Source organism: Dipodomys merriami, unplaced genomic scaffold (assembly GCF_024711535.1).
Source record: "Dipodomys merriami isolate MVZ:Mamm:240054 unplaced genomic scaffold, mDipMer1.0.p SCAF_1279, whole genome shotgun sequence".
NCBI lineage: Eukaryota > Metazoa > Chordata > Mammalia > Rodentia > Heteromyidae > Dipodomys > Dipodomys merriami.
Genome location: NW_027202581.1, coordinates 57116 through 77304, shown reverse-complemented (window position 1 = coordinate 77304; position 20189 = coordinate 57116). Strand labels below are relative to the sequence as shown.

Below are 20189 nucleotides of genomic sequence, written 5' to 3'. Positions count from 1 at the left end.
GAATGCATACCATATGCTCTAGGAACCATATTTAGAGAAGAAATGGTATCTATGTGACTATTATTACATTGAGAGTCATTACATGTCCTGATCAAGGAAAAATTTTTCTGTTTTAACTTTTATGAACAGGACTTTATAGAGCATGCTTGTACAATATAAGGACTAAACTTTCCATGTTACTCTCTCTTGCTCAGAAAGAACATAATACAATGCAGAGCATACCAACCTTGATACATATTCTTTTTCTTTGTGGTTTCAATCTTCCAAAGCAAAGAAAGGAAAAATAGTCTTTCCACTTCAATTCTCAAAAAGGATGGAAGCTGCTTTTTATCATGTTTAGTGCATAAGTAAGTCCATCCTTTACCATTCCTACCATTACGACTCCCACCAAATGTTCTCACAAAGGGCAGCCAGAGGCTTCAGTGCTTAAAGCCTTGCCAATCTCCTTTTTAAAGGGATAATGCAGTGTGAAAGCCTTCCATCCTGCCCTTTGCATTCTAATTAATGATTATGACTTCTTAATGCTCTGACAAATTCTGCACACTTGATCTTTGAGTCAGGATGCCCACTTCCTGATTCCTGTAAGAGTATATGCTTTCTTTTTCTTAAAAAACTCTGGTATATGTAATTCTTCCCCCTAAACAATTGTGCTCCACCTACCTCCCCCCATTCTTTTATTGACAAGATAATTAAATGCTAGTGCTCTCACACCCTGTGTGAAAATAGGACATTGAAATTCTATTCATCCCAGATGCAATATTTACTATCAGATGTGAAAGGCTACCCCAAACCCAAAGAAAAGTTCCTTTCCATCTTTTATTCTGTTTCCTATCCCCATCAACTTTTCTGGTTTCTCTGTATCTTGCCTTCTAGAAGTCTTCATGAACTATAGAAATAAACTGAGTAACGACTCCAAATGCAATCAACATCCAAGCAAGTGACCTGGCAGGCAGTATTCTTGTATTTGAGACAGGGATCTTCTGAGAACCACATCAAAAATACAGGAAAATATGACATGCAATGTAATTGTCTGTGATTAACTAGTCCAACTCTGATGGAGTTTACATGGCTTAACTCTATCCTGGAAATAAAAAGACAAACCTGAGAACCAAGTAAGTTCAAATACTCAGGCAAGAAATGAATGTGTTGACAGCATAGATAAACTTCTTTGCATCCTAGGTTATTTTCCTTTGAACCATGCACCAAATGATGACTTACATCTTCAGGTTTGTTGGTGCCAAAGCCCAGAGCAGGGATCAAGTGACCATCATTTAGTGTCACATAGGAGTGTTTGGAGTTCATTGTTGGTCTGTCTTCTGGCTAAGCACAATCTGTTTCTTCTCTTGCAGGGCAGTCAGTAATGCATAACCCCTGCTTGTCAAATAAATAATCAAAAGTTATTCATTGTTGGAAGAGGCAGTGATGTTAAACTAATATTCTCGATATTCAGATATGGTAGTTCATGCTTGTAATCCCAATATTTGGAAAGTTGAGGCAGATACATTGTGTATTTGAATCCAACCTGCTCTACTTAGGGAATCTTATTCAAAAATTATCAATAGACAAAGAACAAGAACATGTGAAATGGAACTGGAATCAATTCCGTTATGGTGTTATATAATTAAAATTAATATTGATGAACTTTTTGTCACTGTAATGCTAAATTTTGATGGCGTCTTTGAATGTTAAGCATATTTATGTTTTTTGAGTATACTTGAACATGTAGTTCTACATCGTTCAATTTAATGGCATGGAGGGTATTAAATTTACCTTCTAAATCACCTAAAACAATACTTGTGTATTTAACCATGGGCATAAAGGAGTAGTCACTGAAAATACTTTGCCATTAAATAGCTATTCAAATGTAGGCTGATGTGGTTACTAAGTCATCAGAAACCCACTTTAATGATCAGAAAACACAGCAATGTTCTTGACAAACATAAAAATCTTTGTAATGACAATATTTAGAAGAAAAAGACACAACAGCATCTATATTAACACTATACTGGAAGTAGAGCTGTGGCTCAAAGTGGCAGAGCACTAAGCCTTGAGTGAAAAAGCTCAGGGAGACTGCCCACATCCTGGGTTCAAACCTCAGTTGAGTAATATTCTATAACTGTCTGTTGAGATAAATTAGTTGATACTGTTGCTCAAGGCTTTTATAATCTTGCTTATACTCCAATGAGCTGTTGAATCCATTGTTTAATTCTGGGTATTAAAATTCCATATTTTATTATTGAATTGTTTATTTCTCTCTTTAATACTGTCAGTTTCAGGTTCATATATTTAAGAGTTCTGCTATTATGTGCATATATGTTTCCAGTTTTTCTTTGTTCTTGGTGAATTAGTTACCCAGGCTGACCTCAAACTCATAATCAACCTCAAACTCATAATCATCCAGCATCAAGATCCACAGAAATACATGCAAAATTTTTGAAGATGAAGCTAATTTTTTAAATGAAAATTGTCACAATATAAGTATATACCCACTCAACTTACTCTACAACACTTTTAAACTTGATAAAAGTTAATTCAAGTGCATAAAAACATGTATGACAAAAGTTCATGTAAAAGGAAAACATGAGGGAAATATGTTTTATAGGATCTCCGAACTTAAAAAGAAATAAAGTATTTTGTAAAAGTTAGGATTTGCAAAATATTACACAAAATTATCAGTGGCATAGATTACAGACTTCAGAATTATTTTTTGTTTATATGAGAATTTAAGAGGTGGCACAACTTAGACTATAAATGAAACACTATCAGATCAAATAATGGCTATTCACCTCAAGGAAAACAAGATTGAAAATCCCTTTTATACTGTATATAAAAGGAAGTGCAGTGTATAAATGTTGTAAAATATAATAAAGAAGAAATAAAGGCATTTTAAAAAATCTGAATACATCCTAAAGTCCAGCCTTGGGTATGAAACAGCCTGGTCAACTGACCAAAATATCAATTTCTATGTAAGAAGAGCTAGAAATATTGGAATGCATAAAAAGTAAAATTATTATTTGGCAAAATTTACTATTCATGTAATTAAAAATCAAAACAATAGATTTGGAAAGCCTTTATGAACCAGATGAGGGAGCTTAATGCTTATATTCTAAAACAGATATTAAATTTTTATCTGCAAATAACAAATTTTCAATTAAATATTGTCTAAGATGCAGAACAGTCTCTCACGGAAGAACAGAGCTGAATGACCACAAGTATAATCAAGACTGACTAGTTTGTCCAACAGTCCAGGGAAAGCTCCTGAGAGGTGCAGGGTATGCCAATAAATCAGGCATCAGAAATGAGAGAGAGAAAAATGGGGGGTGGGGTCTGAAGCCCTGCATATTAGAGAGGAGAGGGCTGAGGGAGGTTCAAACCCAGCATATTTACTGCAGTTCGGGATGTTATCCAAACAGGTTTTAATTGGGTTGAAATCAATAAAGCAATGTTCAAAGAAATGACGCAGTATGCGAGAGTTGAAGGAATAACTGGAATCCCTTCACAGTGGGTCCTCCATTTGAGGGAATACGTGGGCCTGGGCAAGCAGGCTGTCTCCAGTTATCCTATAAAGACACAGTCCCCAGGGATCATCAGTTGCTTATGAAAAATATTTGGCTGATCACCACAAACAACTTGGAAGGGCTATTGATCTGGCATCTGTTCCTAGGTGGCTGCGTCCTGCTTCTGGTATTAGCAAAAAGCCACACTGGAGGCATTTCTCAAGATGCTTGGATATCGTGATTGTTAACTGTGTCCTTGCTCACTGCCTTCTCCATTTTAAAGGCCTTTCCTCCCATCCACAGGCATATTAAACATCCAGCCTCTCATATTTCAGGGATCAAGAACTACTGAATATTCTCTTTTAGAGGAGACTAATGACTTGAGCCCACCTGGATGGAAGGCACTTAGTGCCTCAAATTCCTAGACACAGTGTAGCACTGAGGTCCTTCCATGTATTTTTGGCTTTTGCAAATAAAGATATGACTAGGATTGCTCCATACTTTCTATTTTTAGCATCTTCTGCTTTACAAAAAGGCTGGCATAGGGGGGCAGAGGGACAAGGAGTGGAAACACTTGCTTATAATACAGGAAGAAAGAAATGGAAAATAGGAGAGGAGACTGAGGGAGATTACCTGGTTACAGACAGGCTTATACTTGAGCCCTGGTTTTTTCAGGATCATCTCCAGCTGCCCATGATTGAAATTGGACACTCCAATGGACTTAGCCAACACTGAGTCCTTACACTTCTCCATGGCCTTGAGGGAAAAAAATGTAATGAACAATAATTTATCAACGTAGCTGCATATCAACTTAGGTGCAATGCTCTATGATTGAAAGAAACACTTCTACAAAATTAAAATTAAGCTAACTGCAATTGACCAGTGAGGAGGGAAATGATAGGGGTGTCAGCAAGAAAAATAATTCCTGTGTTTAGTTCTGTGTATGGAGTTACAGAGATAGCTGTTGCCATTGTTTCCAAAATGTCTGCCCCAATTCTCTCTGTATACTTAAATATAGAATTCATCTTTCCACTTAAGCAAATAGGCCTTTCAAATACCATGGATTTCTCCAAGAGTATACATGCTAAAGAGTATACATGTAAAGCTGGGATCCAAACTCTCCCTCTCTCAATTTCCTTCATGTTATCTATAGCAAATACTCACTTCCCATGTGGTACAAAGATCCATTGTGTGAAATATTAATTTTCCGCTCTCGTCCATTGGAAAATCTTCCTCTCCCAGCTGCAATATGAAGTAATCACTAAAGCAATCTTACCAAAGTCATTTCTCCAATAATAAATTCTCTTAGGTAAGGATAGGGTTTAGAAACAAATTTGTGTGATAGAAATTGGAACCTTCTCAGCCGGGCGCTGGTGGCTCACGCCTGTAATCCTAGCTATTCAGGAGGCTGAGATCTGAGGATCGAGGTTCAAAGCCAGCCCGGGCAGGAGAGAGCATGAGACTCCTACCTCCAATAAACCACCAGAAAACCGGAAGTGACACTGTAGCTCAAGTGGTAGAGCACTCACCTTGAGCTGAACAGCTGAAGGACAGTGCCCAGGCCCAGATTTCGAGCCCCACGACCGACCAAAAAAAAAAAAAAGAAAGAAAAGAAAAGAAAATAGAACCTTCTCATATTTATATTTGTCACATAGTTCTAATTTTTTTGAGTTGTAAAGAATGACTTTGGATGACAGCAGTTCCAAATGGTTCAGGATGTTGGGCATCACATAGGAATAGGTCACCAACATGAAGGGAACTTTGCATGACAACGTTTATTTATGCAAAAGGATGCACCTCCAGCCAGAACTCTCCCAAGCAAGCACAGAGAGAAGGCAGGATGCTTAATTTTTATCCCTGACCCAGCAAACCCACCCTTCTGCTCAAATTGGCTGAGCTCAGGTTCACCATCTGCAAAAGGATGTGGTTTAATTAACTGTATGTAATTAACCTTCAAGGAGCTTCTAACAGGATGTCTTAAAGTGCTCAGGAAAAGGATAAGTGTAACTAAAATGCAATTAACAAGGGCCAAACCACCTGTCCAAACCAGGAAACCTTCAGAAAAACAGTTCTCTCAATATTAACAGAAAGGATTTAATGAATAGCCAAATAAAGGAAGCCAATACCCTCCTCTGGACAGGAGAAGCTTAAAATATTCTACATGGGAAAGAGAAATAAAACCAGTTCCCTTATATGAAAGGGAATTTTGAAATCAATTATTTAATACAATCCCACATGCAAACCACCTTACAAACATCAATGTCTTCATTTACCTCAGAGAGATTTAGTGTTAAAGCCCTGAATGGACCTGGCAGTGTAAACATGGGTAGACATATTACTTGACGAGTACAAAAATGACTACTTCTAATCCAGGTTTAGTGTAAATTGGTCCAATTAATGCATGTGTGTGTGTGTGTGTGTGTGTGTGTGTGTGTGTGTGTGTTTCTGATCCAGTGAATATCTATACCATAATGAAATTGAGTACTTACATAAGAGCATAGGAGAAGACAGGAGAGGGAAAGCCAAATGTGTATAGGAAATCTCACCATGAACCAAACATATCTTGAGCTGTATGTAGGAACCTTAATCTACTAATTAAAGATCTTTTAGATACTTCAGGATCAAAGATATAGAACCAAGGCCTTGGTGATCATGGTGTCATTTCATTCCCCTTCACAGTTCTCACTGTGCTGGAAGAAAAGTGTTTCAGGATTTCTTATTGTTGTCCAGGCTCTGGGAGTTTTATTCTGGATAGTGTTGGAAGGTTTTCCAACCTAAGTCAACATTTCTAGTTTTCACAACAGAAAAAGATTAATGAGTATAGTGCAGTATAGGTGTCTCCTGTTTTGGCTAGGCATGTTTTATTTTAACCATAGGATCTCTCTGCCTTTCAGGCATAATCCTTGACTTCATAGATATCTGTCAAAAGAAGAAAACAAACTTCATTGACTCCAAGCAAGGACGTTCTTACAGTAGAGCAATTTCCAGATTACTGTCTCTTCTGAACAAAGAAGCCCAATTTTATCGCATGAAGGAATAGGAAGGTGTTAAGGTTAAGGGTGATTTGTTAATATGGAAAATAAAGGTTACAGTAGAAAAAAAGCTAATTTAGTATATTTTTTATTGGATATGTTGGATCTCTTTGCCACATGGGAAGTAAATATTTGAAAAATCTTTTGTGCAATGCTAGACTCCTTCTTGCACTAAAAGCAATCATGAAAGCAATTTCACCAAATTCATTTCTCCACCTACAGCTCCCAGATAAATCTAGGACTGGAAAGTAAAGCAGCATAAGAAACAGTGGAACGACATGACCCATCTTTATCCCATGTTTGCATGTAGAGTTGTAAAGAATATGCCTGGGTGAAAGGCCTCTATTTTCTTGAATCTATCATATGTGATAAAGTAGAATACATTTCCATGTTTTTATGCAGTGTTCTAGTTGAGTTGTGATAATTTTCATGCCCTTGAATTTTCTTTTGGATAAATGGCTCTTTTTCACTGAGGAAGTTAATAGTTCAGTGAAAGCACCAACCCAGAACCACACACACACACACACACACACACACACACACACACACACACACACACACACACACACACACACACACACACACACACACACACACAGTCAGCTAGAACCAAGAAAGAGTTTTATTGCCAGCAAAGGAGCTGACTAGGTTAATTTTCTGCCAGGGGAGAAAGAATGTCCTTCTGAAGAGGTGGTTTTATAATATCAAGGGGCAAAGGGCCGGACAGAGGTGAAAGATTAAAATATAGAGTTACTTTTTACAATTGCTCACCGCTGATTTTGCTTTTGTAAACTTGCTTGGGCTAACATCAACCCCCTCCCTGGAAATAAGAAATTGGGTAAAGTCTCAGAGCCTAGATGTCGGCCCCAGGGCAAGGTCAGTGGTCGTAGATAAAGAACAGACAGTATGTATTTTTCAGTTCCCGTTTAGAAGTTCCCCAGACAGGACCTTGATAACGACCACCTGGCAGGACCAGCAAACTAGGCCAAATGTCAATCAATCACAAGCCTGTAACTATGTGAACTCCCCTAACCCTTATTGTCCAAAGTAACCACCCCACCTTGTGTCCTCCCCCCCCCACCCCACACCAGTCATTTTACAAAGAGTGTTACAAAATTTCCCGCATAAAGGGTATATGGTGACCTTTAAACGGGCCAATCCCGGGATACCTTGTGTTAATCTTGTGGTCTTTGCTTTTAAAAATGCCTGTAACTGCTGCTCGGGGCTCTCTCCCTTCCCGAGGCAGAGAGTCTGTTTGCGCAAATGTCAAATAAACTTCTCTTGCTTGTTGCATCTCCTGGTCTGGAGTCTGAGTTTCTGGGGCCCCCTCCCATCAACAGAAGTATCCTAGGAGGGCTAGGGTCTTTCAGTGGGGCTTGTCCGGGATACCGGCGCTCCCAGACCCCAAATTCCAGGACAGGCAGGAGGTAAGATAGAGCTCTTGTGTTTCGCGTCTTCCGTGTTTGTCACTTTTGTTTTGCATTCTGAGATCCAAAAGTGCCTGTACAGGACCTGTATTCTGAATTTGGGGCAGTGGGGAAGGCAGACGTGCCCTGAAATCCCTGGTCCCCACCCTGGAGTCCCACTCTTGGGTGGTCTGGAGGAAGGACGAAATCCGAGTGTGTCTCTGTACTGGGGAGTTAAGGCGCGGCCGGCCACTCCCATCTGTAGTTTCCTTCCTCATCTGTAGTCGCTCAGCTGCCGCGCGGCGTTTGTCTGGTTCTCTCTCTGTTTAGTGTTACTTGTTTTTAGTGTGTGTTTTGTATTCTCTATAAAGATGGGACAACAAGTGAGTCCACTCCCAGGACACCCCTAGACCTTGTCCTAGTTCGTTTAAAAACAAAAACAAAAACTGCTGGTTCTGCTTTTGTAACTTGCTTGTTTGTCAATTATGAAACTGTCACTGACCACCTGCAAGTGGCCCCAGTTAGATCTCAGCCTTGGGCCTTGGCTCACGGGGGTCTAAGCATGGGCGAGAACCTGTCAGTCTGAGGGGACGGCCACTAGGGATTTTTTTTTCCCTTGCCCCAAGATGACTGGGAATTTTCCGCCACCTTGGAAGGCCCCTGAGTCAACGTTTGCAGGAATCTAAAAGAAAAATCCTCCGGAGGTGAGTAGGGGGGTTGAGTCCCCTAGTAAGTAAATGGTGGTGAGATGTCGCCCCATTCACTGAGACCTGATTTTGTCTTTGTGGCCACTTGTCTGCCTTGTTTACTTTGGTGTGTTTTCTGTTCTGTTTCCAGAGGTAGGGAAGTTTTGGGTGAGCATGGCAGGCTCATTCAGCCGACTCTGGATTCAGCTTGCTGAGTGGGAGCAGCACAGAGTTTCGGTAGGAATAAACTGGGGCCCATTGGTCCCCAACTCAGCCTTCAGTTCTTGTCTAGTTCTGTTTTAGAATTGGTACCAGTTTTAAATGTGGATCCTTGGTTTTTGTGTTTATCTGTGTTTTTGTTATTTATTTATTTAAACATCTCTGAGGAAATAGAAGTTCCAGCTGGGCTGGGTCACAGACCTGCTATGCCCACCCTCCCTGTGAGGCATGGAAGGTTACTGGGATAGTTTGGTTCCCTTCAAGCCTCAGGCTGCATTTTCTTCTTGTGGAGGCTGCCGGCAGGGAGGGTATAGAAGGCTGTGTGCCTGGTTTGAACTTTTTCAGCTAGTCCTGACAATGTAACAATTTGTAAAGTACTCTTGTCTAAAATATAAAAAAATCTGGCCAGTTTAGTTTTAGGTGAGCCCCTCCCACAGCCCTCCTCCAATGGAAGGGATTCAAAAGACTAATTGGTAAATTGTCTTGCTAAACAAGCAAGCTCTGGGAAAATGAAGCCCAACAATGGTACCTAGTTTAAAAGAAACACTGTCTTAAATTTTTGTTTAAAAACTTTAAAAGGTGTACGTAGAACTGATTTTGATTTTTGTGTGCTTTAAGATCTGTGTGAGTGTTTTGTGTGTCTGTGAATGTGTTCAAAGATAAAAATTGTCAGCATGCTGTAACAATTGGGTGAGTTTAAATTTAAGATTCAAAAAGTTATGAGGTTTGGACATTACCAAAAATTTTTTTAAAAAATCTTCATAGTGTTTGCTGGAGGAATATCAATACCAAATTTCAAACTCTACTATAAAGCCATAGTAATCAAAACAGCTTGGTATTGGCATAAGAACAGACCTCAGGACCAATGGAATAGAATTGAAAACCCAGAAATGAACCTACAGACCTATAGCCATCTAATCTTCGATAAGGAAGCTAAAACAATAGAATGGAAGAAAGACAGCCTCTTCAGTAAATGGTGCTGGCAAAATTGGTTAACTACATGTAGAAAACTAAAGCTAGATCCTTATATATCACCCTGCACCAGAATCAACTCCAAATGGATCAAAGACCTTGAACTCAAAGCAGACACTCTGAAAACATTACAGGATGGAATAGGAGAAACCCTAGGTCTCCTTGGCTCAGGTCGAAATTTTCTGAATAGAGACCCGGAAGCACAACAAATCAAAGAAAGGTTGGACAAATGGGATTGCATAAGGTTGCAGAGCTTCTGCAGGGCAAATGACATAGCTGGCAAGATCAATAGAAAGCCCACCGATTGGGAGAAGATCTTTACTAGCCATACAACGGACAAGAGTCTCATATCTAAAATATACTTGGAACTCAAAAAATTAAACCACCCAACAACAAATCCTCAAAGAAACAACTGCCCAATAAATAAGTGGGCGAAAGACTTAAAGAGAAGCTTCTCTGAAGAAGACATGAAGAAATGTTCAACATCCCTAGCCATAAAAGAAATGCAAATCAAAACAACATTGAGATATCACCTCACTCCAGTTAGAACAGCAAAAATCAAGAACTCTAACAACAACAGATGCTGGAGGGGATATGGACAGAAAGGAACCTTACTTCATTGTTGGTGGGAATGTAAACTTGTTCAACCACTTTGGAAAGCAGTATGGAGGTTCCTCAAAAGACTTCACATAGATCTCCCCTATGATCCAGCAATCCCACTTTTGGGCATTTACCCAAATGTTTACAAACAAGACCACACTAAAGCTACCAGCACAACTATGTTTATTGCAGCATTATTTACCATAGCTAAGATATGGAACCAACCCAGATGCCCCTCAGTAGATGAATGGATCAAGAAAATGTGGTATATATACACAATGGAATTCTATGCCTCCATCAGAAAGAATGACATTTCCCCATTTGTTAGGAAATGGAAAGGTTTGGAAAAAATTATATTAAGTGAAGTAAGCCAGGCCCAAAGAAGCATAGGTCCCATGGTTTCCCTTATTTGCAATATCTAGTATAGGTATGAGTCAAGCGGAAAAGTTCAGATAATGTGATGTTAGGAAAATGAACCCTTAAATATGTATTTTAATGTTTTCATTTCTTTCATGCATGTGTTTCTAACGCATTTATAAGATTATTTCTTTGTTGCTTTGTATGTCCCTCCCCCACAGTGTAACCCCCGCTTTCACTATATTTGATGTCAGTATAACATGTGGAGGAGATGGGGACAAACAAGTCGTTTAAGGATTCAGGTGGACCTGTTGCAACAATGAGAAGTACAAAATGTCATGTCAAAACCAGCTTTACAATGTCGGTGTGGGGGGGGGTATAATTGGGTGGGGGGAGGGGGGTAAAATTGGGTGGGGGGAGGGGGGAGGCGGGGAAGGGAAGTGAAGGGTAAACAAAGGAGGAGGCTGCAATGCTTGGTAAGAAATGTATGCATTATCCTGCCCATGTAATTGTAGCCCCTCTGTACAGTATGTTCTCAAATAAAATAAAATACAATTTAAAAAAAATCTTCATAGTGTTTTAAATGACTTTTTAAAGATTCTTTAACTTGGAAAATAAAAAAAATCTGGTATTAAAAAAACTAATATTTTAAAATGCATAAGACTGTTTATACTGTAATCAAGTTATCTGGCTTAACAAAAATGCATTGGCTGTTTGGGATTTAGTTCCCTTGGCTAAAATTTGGGGATAAATATTAAAAATTTAAATGTAAAAGTTAATTTAACACTGTCAAAGACCGTAGCTGTTCTGTCTGCCTAAAACTGTGTATTTCATTCAAGAACCAACAGAAGACCTGTCTTTAGAGGTAAGGGGTAAACAGGCAGAAGTTCAGATCAACTGGTCATGCATGGTGGGACAAGCCCTGGGAGGAGTCCACGCATGGTAAAAGAGGGTAAGCTGGCACAAACGCAGTTCATCTAACCCTAAAGAGTCAGATTGGATGTGTGCCCATTCCATAGAAGGGGTTGAGTGGCCCGTTTTTGTTCTCTCTTTTCCCTGCAGATAGACACTGAAAACATGATGGTTAAAATGAGTGATGTGATGATCTGATTAGTATTGCTAAAACTTCCCCTTGGATGTGTTAACATTAAAATTAAAAAAGCCTTAAAAAGAGGGTTAAAAAGTTATTTGTATAATGTGGCTTACTTTCAATTATGTTCTACAATTAGGATGTTTTTAAAAGTTATAAAGGTGTTAAGTCTAGCTTATGGTATAGTGATGGTGACTGTAATTCTTGCATTAAGGAAAAATTGTCATTTGAGTTTAAAAGTTTTACTGTGTAAAAACAAGCAGCCAAGAGACAATGAGTGACACTTGGCCCCAAGATTTTAAGAGGTTTTTTTAAAACACAAATAAAAACTAAAGTATAAAATATTAAAGGTAATTAATAAGAGGCTTTAAAAAAATTAGGATTACCAAAATAATTGCTATTCTAGTTTGCTCTTATAGGTTTTTTTAAGTTTCCAGCAAAGTCCAGAGCAAAGCACAGAGGATTCTTACAAGTTTGTCAGATGTAACTTTGACTCTTAATAAGTTTCAGGTAAGAGCATGCTTAAAAGCTACTTCTATGTTGACCACCTTGTTGCTTTTAATTGGAGTAAAATGGCCTTTTGTAAGACTCATTGATCTGCAAACTGGTTCAAAGCCAGCCTGGGCACAAAAAGGTTCCTGTGAGACTGTCACCTCTACTCAGCCAGCAGAGAACTGAAAGAGCAAGCAGAGTTGCCTTGGGACTCAAAGTGGCAGAGTGCTAGCCTTGAGCTAGAGAGCTGAGGGACAGCACTCAGGCCCTGAGTTCAAGTCCAGCAACCAGCTAAGGGAAATGCCAATGAGGCATTTATCCAGTTAGACAAGACACTCCTGGGACAAGAGAAATGGAGAAGCATCCAGAGGCAGTAAGCCACTGTTTGGATGGCCGAAATGTCAGATCCTAGAGTCATTTGTGTGTGGCCCTTCAAACCTGGTCAGAGCCGGGAGATCATGGAAAGAGTTTATAAGCATGCCAAAATGTCCATGACTATCTACCTTGTAAGGGACAAGAACTTGCCAGTCCTCTGTGATAGTAGTAAAAAGCTATTGTTATAAAATATGGGGGATAGTTTAAATCTCAACCCCTTTATGTGCCAAAAGCTTTAATTGGCAGTAACTATTGAGCTGACATCAGCTACATGAAATTCATCTGCTCAGGAAAAAGTTTGTAAACCTGAGAGTCCATTGATGTCTTCCTAAAGGCCTGCAAAGGTAACTTAGGCATTGTTAGGGTCACTAGAGAACACATTCCTAAGCCATCTAAATAAATGTTTTTGCAAACCAGAGTGCTAAACAAACTACACTGCTGTAGCTGGAGAAAAGGTCTGTGCAGTTGTCAAAATATTGTTCTTAATGATATCTAACCCTAATAGCCTCTTTGTAAAATAGGCTAAGGTTATAGGTTCCTGGCTAGGAAGGATCAACGCCCCTAAAGTCAGCTTAAAGAAGTTACAGAAGATGGACCTTCACTCATCAACCCCCTTTTAAGATCAAGAGTCTAGAGTCAATTTTAGAAAAATGAGGCAAACTAAATAAATTAATATTTTTTTAAAAAACCATAAAAAATAGTGTTAATAGGTGTGCAAGTGTTGAGACTGCATCTGTCGGAGATGGTTACAAGACTAAGCATTCTGTGTCTGTTTACAAAAATATCTGGTTAGTAAAAAAGTTGTGATTTTGGTAAATTGTCCTGGGCTATTGTTTAAAGGTCTTAAAAACCAGCGGGATCAAAGCCTGCCAAGCCTACATATTACTTGCATCCTTAACCAGTCTGTGTAGGAATTTACAGCCCAGCATGAGGTGTAACAGTCTTTTGGAGCCACTGAGAAATCCTGCTGCTGCTGCTGCTGCTGCTGCTGCTGCTGTACACCCTAATGGGTAAAGTTCAATGATGGCCTGACAGTCACCTGGAGGAACTCCTGCCTGATTCCATCACCTAAGTTTGCTTCCTGGTTGACAGCTGCTAAATCTAAGATCTTGTGGGACATTCCTTTGGGTGATATCCAGAAATTCTCTCTATTCCCACAGTGGATACTGGGGACAAGGATATCACTGGCTTGCTTACTTTAGGCACTTCCATGCATAGTGACTGGAAATCCACTCTATAGTCACAGCCTAGTTTTGTTCTTGTATGGTAATAACCTGAGTGTGTTATCAATGGAAGTAGTACTCTTAGCCTTAACTTCTGCATCACAGTGGTGCCTTAAGGCTGTTCTAAGATAAAGGTTCCACAAGCCAAAGGAGGGAATGGCGCCCTGCAACTCATTCAAAATCAAGTGTGGAGACCTCTGGCAGCAGCCTACACAGCCGGGAACTCCACCGTCCCACACCCCTTCCAGATTGGCGATGAGGTGTATGTGAAGAGACATCAGTCCAGGACCCTCGAGCCTCGCTGAAAAGGCCCGTATACCATACTACTGACCATCCCCACAGCATTAAAGATGGACGGGATTGTGGACTGGATTCATGCCTCCCACGTTAGACGTGCACCACCCAAGGTCAACGAGAATCCCACAGTGTTGCCCAGATGGAAGCTGCAGCGTACTCAAAATCCTCTCAAGATAAGACTCTTAAAAACTGCTTAATGTTTTTTTCTATTGTGGCTTTGACAGTAACAGAAGGACTCAGTGTCCATCCCCTGACAGGCATAAACCCACACTTTCCCCAAAACCAGACGTGACAAGTAGTGACTGGGCAGGGGGCTGTAATATGGTCTACCTCTACCATAGCCCCCCTGTGGACTTGGTGGCCAGATTTGTATCCAGACCTTTGCAAGCTAGCACTGGGAGAGCATGGCTACTGGAACCTAGGGCAGTATTTTGACCCGGTCAAACCCCCCTCGGGCCCTACCCCTAAAAACAAAATGGGGGGCTGCAGGGGAACAGAAGGTAGGAGTGACCTAAGATCCCACTCAATATATGTTTGTCCCGGGGATATCATGGGGACCACTCCACCAACCGCTGCGGGGGAAGGAGTGACTACTTTTGTAAGGCTTGGGGCTGTGAGACCAAAGGTGATACCTATTAGAAGCCTTCCTCCTCTTGAGATTACATAACTATAAAGACAAACTACACACACCCTCCTCTGTGGTATCCATCCATCCACAAATCCAAGGGGCCTGACAAGGTAAATCCCGCGCTCCTTAATGAGTGCCAAGCTTGGTGTAACCCCCTCAAAGTACAATTTACCTCTATAGAAAAAAATGACCGAATGTGGGATGGGTCACTGGTTTTTCTTGGGGCATCAGGTTGTACAGGGACTTACATGATGATGGGCTTCTCTTGAATCCGGCTACAAGTAGAGACCCCACACCCCAACTTTTAGGGCCAAATCCAATGCTGGAAAAACGAGGTTCCCTCAAAATGAGACCACAGGAAGATCCCCCGCGTGTCCCCCGTGCTATCACCAAACCCCCGGCTATAGGTTTTAAGTCTCCCCCACCACCCCAAGCCAGCCCATTGCCTTCCTCCACAGGGCAGCGTTTATTTAATCTGGTAAATGGTACATATTTGGCTCTAAATCAGACTCTGCCTTTTGGCACTGAGTCTTGCTGGTTATGCCTAGCTTCAAGCCCCCCTTACTATGAAGGCATTGCAGTCCCAGGGCCTTACACCAGCACTTCTGACCCCAGTAGGTGCCACAGCTCCCCTCCTACACTAACCTTGACTCAAATATCTGGCCAAGGAACTTGTATAGGACATCCACCTCTGCCATATAACAACTTTTGCAACTCCACCAGTCCCAGTCCTGGCCCAGGTCCCTACTTGGTGCCGCACCCCGGAGCTGGGTGGGCCTGCAACAAAGGACTTTCCCCCTGCCTAGCCACCCACGTTTTAAATTTTACCAGTGATTTCTGCATTATGGTCCAGGTGCTCCCCAAAATCTTTTACCACCCAGATGGAACCGTGGAGGCCCGATACGAACAACATCCCACCAGATACTGTACAGAACCGGTGTTCCTCACTCTAGCAGTTATGTTGGGGATAGAAATCGCAGCCGGGGTGGGTATTGGAATGGCTGCATTAGTACAGGGAGACCGACAATACTCCACCCACCAAGCAGCTGTGGATGAGGACTTAGAGGCTTTAAAAAAGTCAGTAACAAAGGTTGAACAGTTCCTGACTTCCCTTTCTGAAGTAGTGTTGTAGAACCGGTGGGGCCTAGATTTGCTGTTCCTAAAGGAAGGGGGAATGTGTGCTACCTTGGGAGAAGAATTCTGTGTTTACGCAGATCATACAGGAGTAGTTAGAGACTCTATGGCAAAACTTAGAGACAGACTTAACAAGAGACAAAAAGACCTTGAAGCCCAGCAGGATTGGTTTAAAGGATGGTTTAAAAGATCACCCTGGATGACTACCCTAATCTCCACTATAATGGGACCCCTGCTTATCCTTCTTTTACTCCTCACCCTTGGCCCCTGCATTTTTTAACAAGCTATTACAATTTATCCACAAATAGCTTTCCTTTGTACAGGCCATGGTATTAACCCAGCAATATCAGGCATTAAAGATACACCCCTAAATTTTAAGATTAAAATTAGTCAAAAAAAGGAGGAAATGAAAGATTAAAAATTAGAGTTAATTTTTACAATTGCTAACTGCTGATTTTGCTTTTGTAAACCTGCTTGTGCTAACACCATCCCCCTCCCTGGAAATAAGGAATTGGGTAAAGTCTCAGAGCCCAGATGTTGGCCCCAGGACAAGGTCAGTGGTAGATAAAGAACAGACAGTATGTGTTTTCCAGTTCCCGTTTAGAAATTCCCCATACCAGACCTTGAGATAACAACCACCTGGCAGGACCAGCAAACTAGGCCAAATGTCAACCAATCACAAGCCTGTAACTATGTGAACTCCCCTAACCCTTATTGTCCAAAGTAACAACCCCCCCCCCCGAGTCCCCCCTCACCAGTCATTTTACAAAGAGTGTTACGAAATTTCCCCACATAAAAAATGATTGCTGGGGTATATGGTGACTTTTAAACAGGCCAATCCCGGGATGCCTTGTGTTAATCTTGTGGTCTTTGCTTTTTAAAATGCCTGTAACGGCTGCTTGGGCTCTCTCCCTTCCCTAGGCAGAGAGTCCGTTTGTGAAAAAGTCAAATGAACTCCTCTTGCTTGCTGCATCTCCTGATCTGGAGTCTGAGTTTCTGGGGCACCCTCCCGTCAATGGAAGTATCCTAGGGGAGCTAGGGTCTTTCAGAGGAAGCTAAGATTTGTGGTCAAACAGAAGATAAGAGGGTCTGCAGTTACTAGGAATGGATTGTAACTAACCAAGTGGAATGCTGCTTGAAGTGAGAGGGAGGAGGCTGGTTGCAAGCTACCTGCACCCAAAGGGCCCTTTGTTGGGCAATCTGGGAGAAAGAATCTGTTAGGCTAAGGGTTCAGGACTTGGCTTTGTTACCAATCTGTAGTAGTGAAACACACATGTTCAAATAACTTTTAACTTTGAATTTCATTATGAAACCAATATAAATAAGCAAAGATGCAATCACTGATCTTCATTCCCTGAATTCATCAATGGTCCAGATCAGGTGGAAAAAAATATGGCTAGTTCAGGTTATTTTCTAGATTAATTCTGGTGTTACAAAACACAAAGTAAAGGTCACATGTCAATAGCCCTGAGATCTGAGCTCAAGGTTATATTTGCCATCAATGGAAGTGACTGGACCAAAACTTAAACAAATCTGTAGAAATACAGAAGCAAGGTATTAATAAGTAGAAACATTTCTGAAGATTACTACAAATACCAACTCTAGTCCTGGCTTACACTTGTTGTCCACAAGATTCAATTTTTTTCATAAACCATTTTGTGGCTTTAAAAAACTTTCATGGACTAAGTTGATTTAAATATATAGACACTGAATTTAACCAACCAATTAAATAGAAGGCATGATAACATCAGATAGAAAAAAGGTTTGATGAATCACATTGTCTGCTCTCATTACTAAATGAGTAAGGTAGATGATAGCTTAGCTCTCTTAAAGTCTGTTCAGTGATCTTTAGTAAATGAATAAGATAGATGATGCATAAGTCAATGAAAGGTTCAGTGATATTTCCAAGTAACATCAGACTCTGGTTCATGGAATGTAGACCAAAGATTAAAGGTTCAAGAAGGGAATTTGCATTGAATTAATAATTAATCAAGAATTGGACAATAACAGAGAAAAACACCACATTATCCAAAAAGAAATGTGCTCATTGCCTGACATTAAACAGTAGCCTCTCTGTACATTGTTTATAATAATGAAAAATTTTTTAAATAGTTAACTAAGAATCTGAATTTGCGAGTTCACTTCACGAAATACTGAAATATTAATCTAATTCTTAGAAATAGAAGACCACAGGTGAAATGATTCCATTTTATCTTAAATTTCCTTGGATCTAATATATCCATGCAAAGTTGATTTTTGTATAGGGTGTAAGATGGTGATCTACTTTCTGTCTCCTGCATTTAGAAAGCAAGTTTTGCCAAGACTATTTTTTAGAAGAAGCTATCTTTTACACAATGTATATCTTAGACTCATTTACAAAAAATTAGATGGCTGTAACTGCAGGATTTATTTCCAGGTCTTCTACTCTGTTCCATTGGTTTGTATCTATTTTTGTGCCAATAACATGCTGTTTTTGATGCTATGTCTCTGTAATATAACTTGAAGTCAGGTATTGTGACATTTCCAGGGTTGCTCTTTTGTTTAGGATTGCTTGGTCTGTGTGGAGTCTTCTATGCTTTCCTATTAATTTTAAGGTAGATTTTTCTATCTCTGTGAAGAATGACATTGCAATTTTCATGGAAATTGCACTGAATCTGCAGCTGGAGTTCAGCTAAAGGATTTATGATTTTGATTGAAATTGTAAAGAACCTGTAGATTGACAGCAGCTGAATAATTGATGCTCTTCCTTTCCCAGCTCTCTTCTCTTTCCCAGCTCTTGGCCATCTCTCTCTTTTTCCCAGATCTCTTTCTTTCCCAACTCTCTTCTCTTTCCCAGCTCTCTACCTTTCCCAGCTCTCTCTCTTTCCCAGGACTTTCCCAGCCACATGGAGGGCCAATATGACCTGCTGCCAGCCAGAACAATGAATAAACCTACCCCTTACTGGAAAAAAAAAGAATATATAGGACATTGCCTCATCATTTGTTAATTAATGGACAACTTAACTGATTTCATATATGGATTGTTGGAGAACTTTAAAATGTAAGGAGAAGGGCCTTGATGGATTAAGTCCAGAGATGAGAATATTCTCAGTAAATAAGTCTTATAATCATACAATGTTCAAGATGAAAATAATAAGTTGTGATTATTTCTGAATGATGGACCAAGAATGTACAATCAACCCCTTAATTATGTTTTTCCTGCTTTTGAAATTAATGTTTATTGGTTTTATAATCAAAGAAAAGTGTTTACAAGTAAAATGGGAAATGTCCTGACCTGGACAATGAGAAAGAAATAGAATACCATGGAAGATAGCCAGCACTGAATACTTGAATATCAATTGCCCTTTCTCTAGTCTCAAAACACAGTTGGTGATCTTCATTTTAAAATTGTCCCTATTCACAATTACAATTTGGCAGATTTCCTCTCACAGGATATATTGCAGCATTATGCTATCTGCTGACTTGACTTACTGACCTGGGTTGCATTTCATGGATGTGACCTCATTGTTCACCTTTCTTGAGAGGACGTTTCCTTTATTTTAATGTAAACCTTGCATGAATTCTAACCTCCAACTCCTCTACTAGACATGATAGATTTTCTCCATGTGAAAGGCTGGACAAATGACCAGAAATCCTTTGTGCTACATGTGTCACACATCACAAGTCAGGGTAGTATCTCAACAAACTGATTGTGAAGTCTGCTTCTCTGCTCACTTGACACCAGTTTTCTATAAGTAACTTTGGAGGGTGTGTGTCTGTGTGCATGAATGCTGGTTACAGGGGATTTAACTCAGGTCCTTGGTGGTGAATATTTCCTCCAACAGCTGAAAAATAGACCTCTGCAGTCCATAGAACTATCTCCAATGTAGATCATATTTTAGGGCTTCAAGCAAGTATTAGCAAATACAAGAAAATAGAATTAACTGTTTTATATCTGATAGTAGCAAATTTAAGTAGAATGATGAGAAACAGAACAAAATATGAATAATTTTAGTAAGGAGGCAGTGATTGTGAGAAAATGCCAAAATAGACCTTGGAAATGAAAAAATTTCAATATGCAAGATTTACAAAATCTTGCATGATACACACAGCAATAGCTTAGATCCCTGCACCTAAATATAAGTCGTTCTATATGTTAAATTCAGGAAGAAGTATTTTTAACAATTTAAATGAACAAAGCA

General features: G+C 40.0%; 1 long non-coding RNA gene and 1 pseudogene across 1 annotated transcript; one reads left to right on the top strand and one right to left on the bottom strand.

The window, feature by feature from the left end:
• Positions 1-20189, bottom strand: part of LOC138824179 (prostaglandin-E(2) 9-reductase-like) — a 47678-nt pseudogene that overhangs the window by 17448 nt on the left and 10041 nt on the right.
• Positions 8260-11115, top strand: LOC138824188 (uncharacterized). The gene is made up of 3 exons (XR_011371049.1): positions 8260-8639; positions 8773-8858; positions 10991-11115. It is a non-coding gene; the product is annotated as an uncharacterized lncRNA (long non-coding RNA).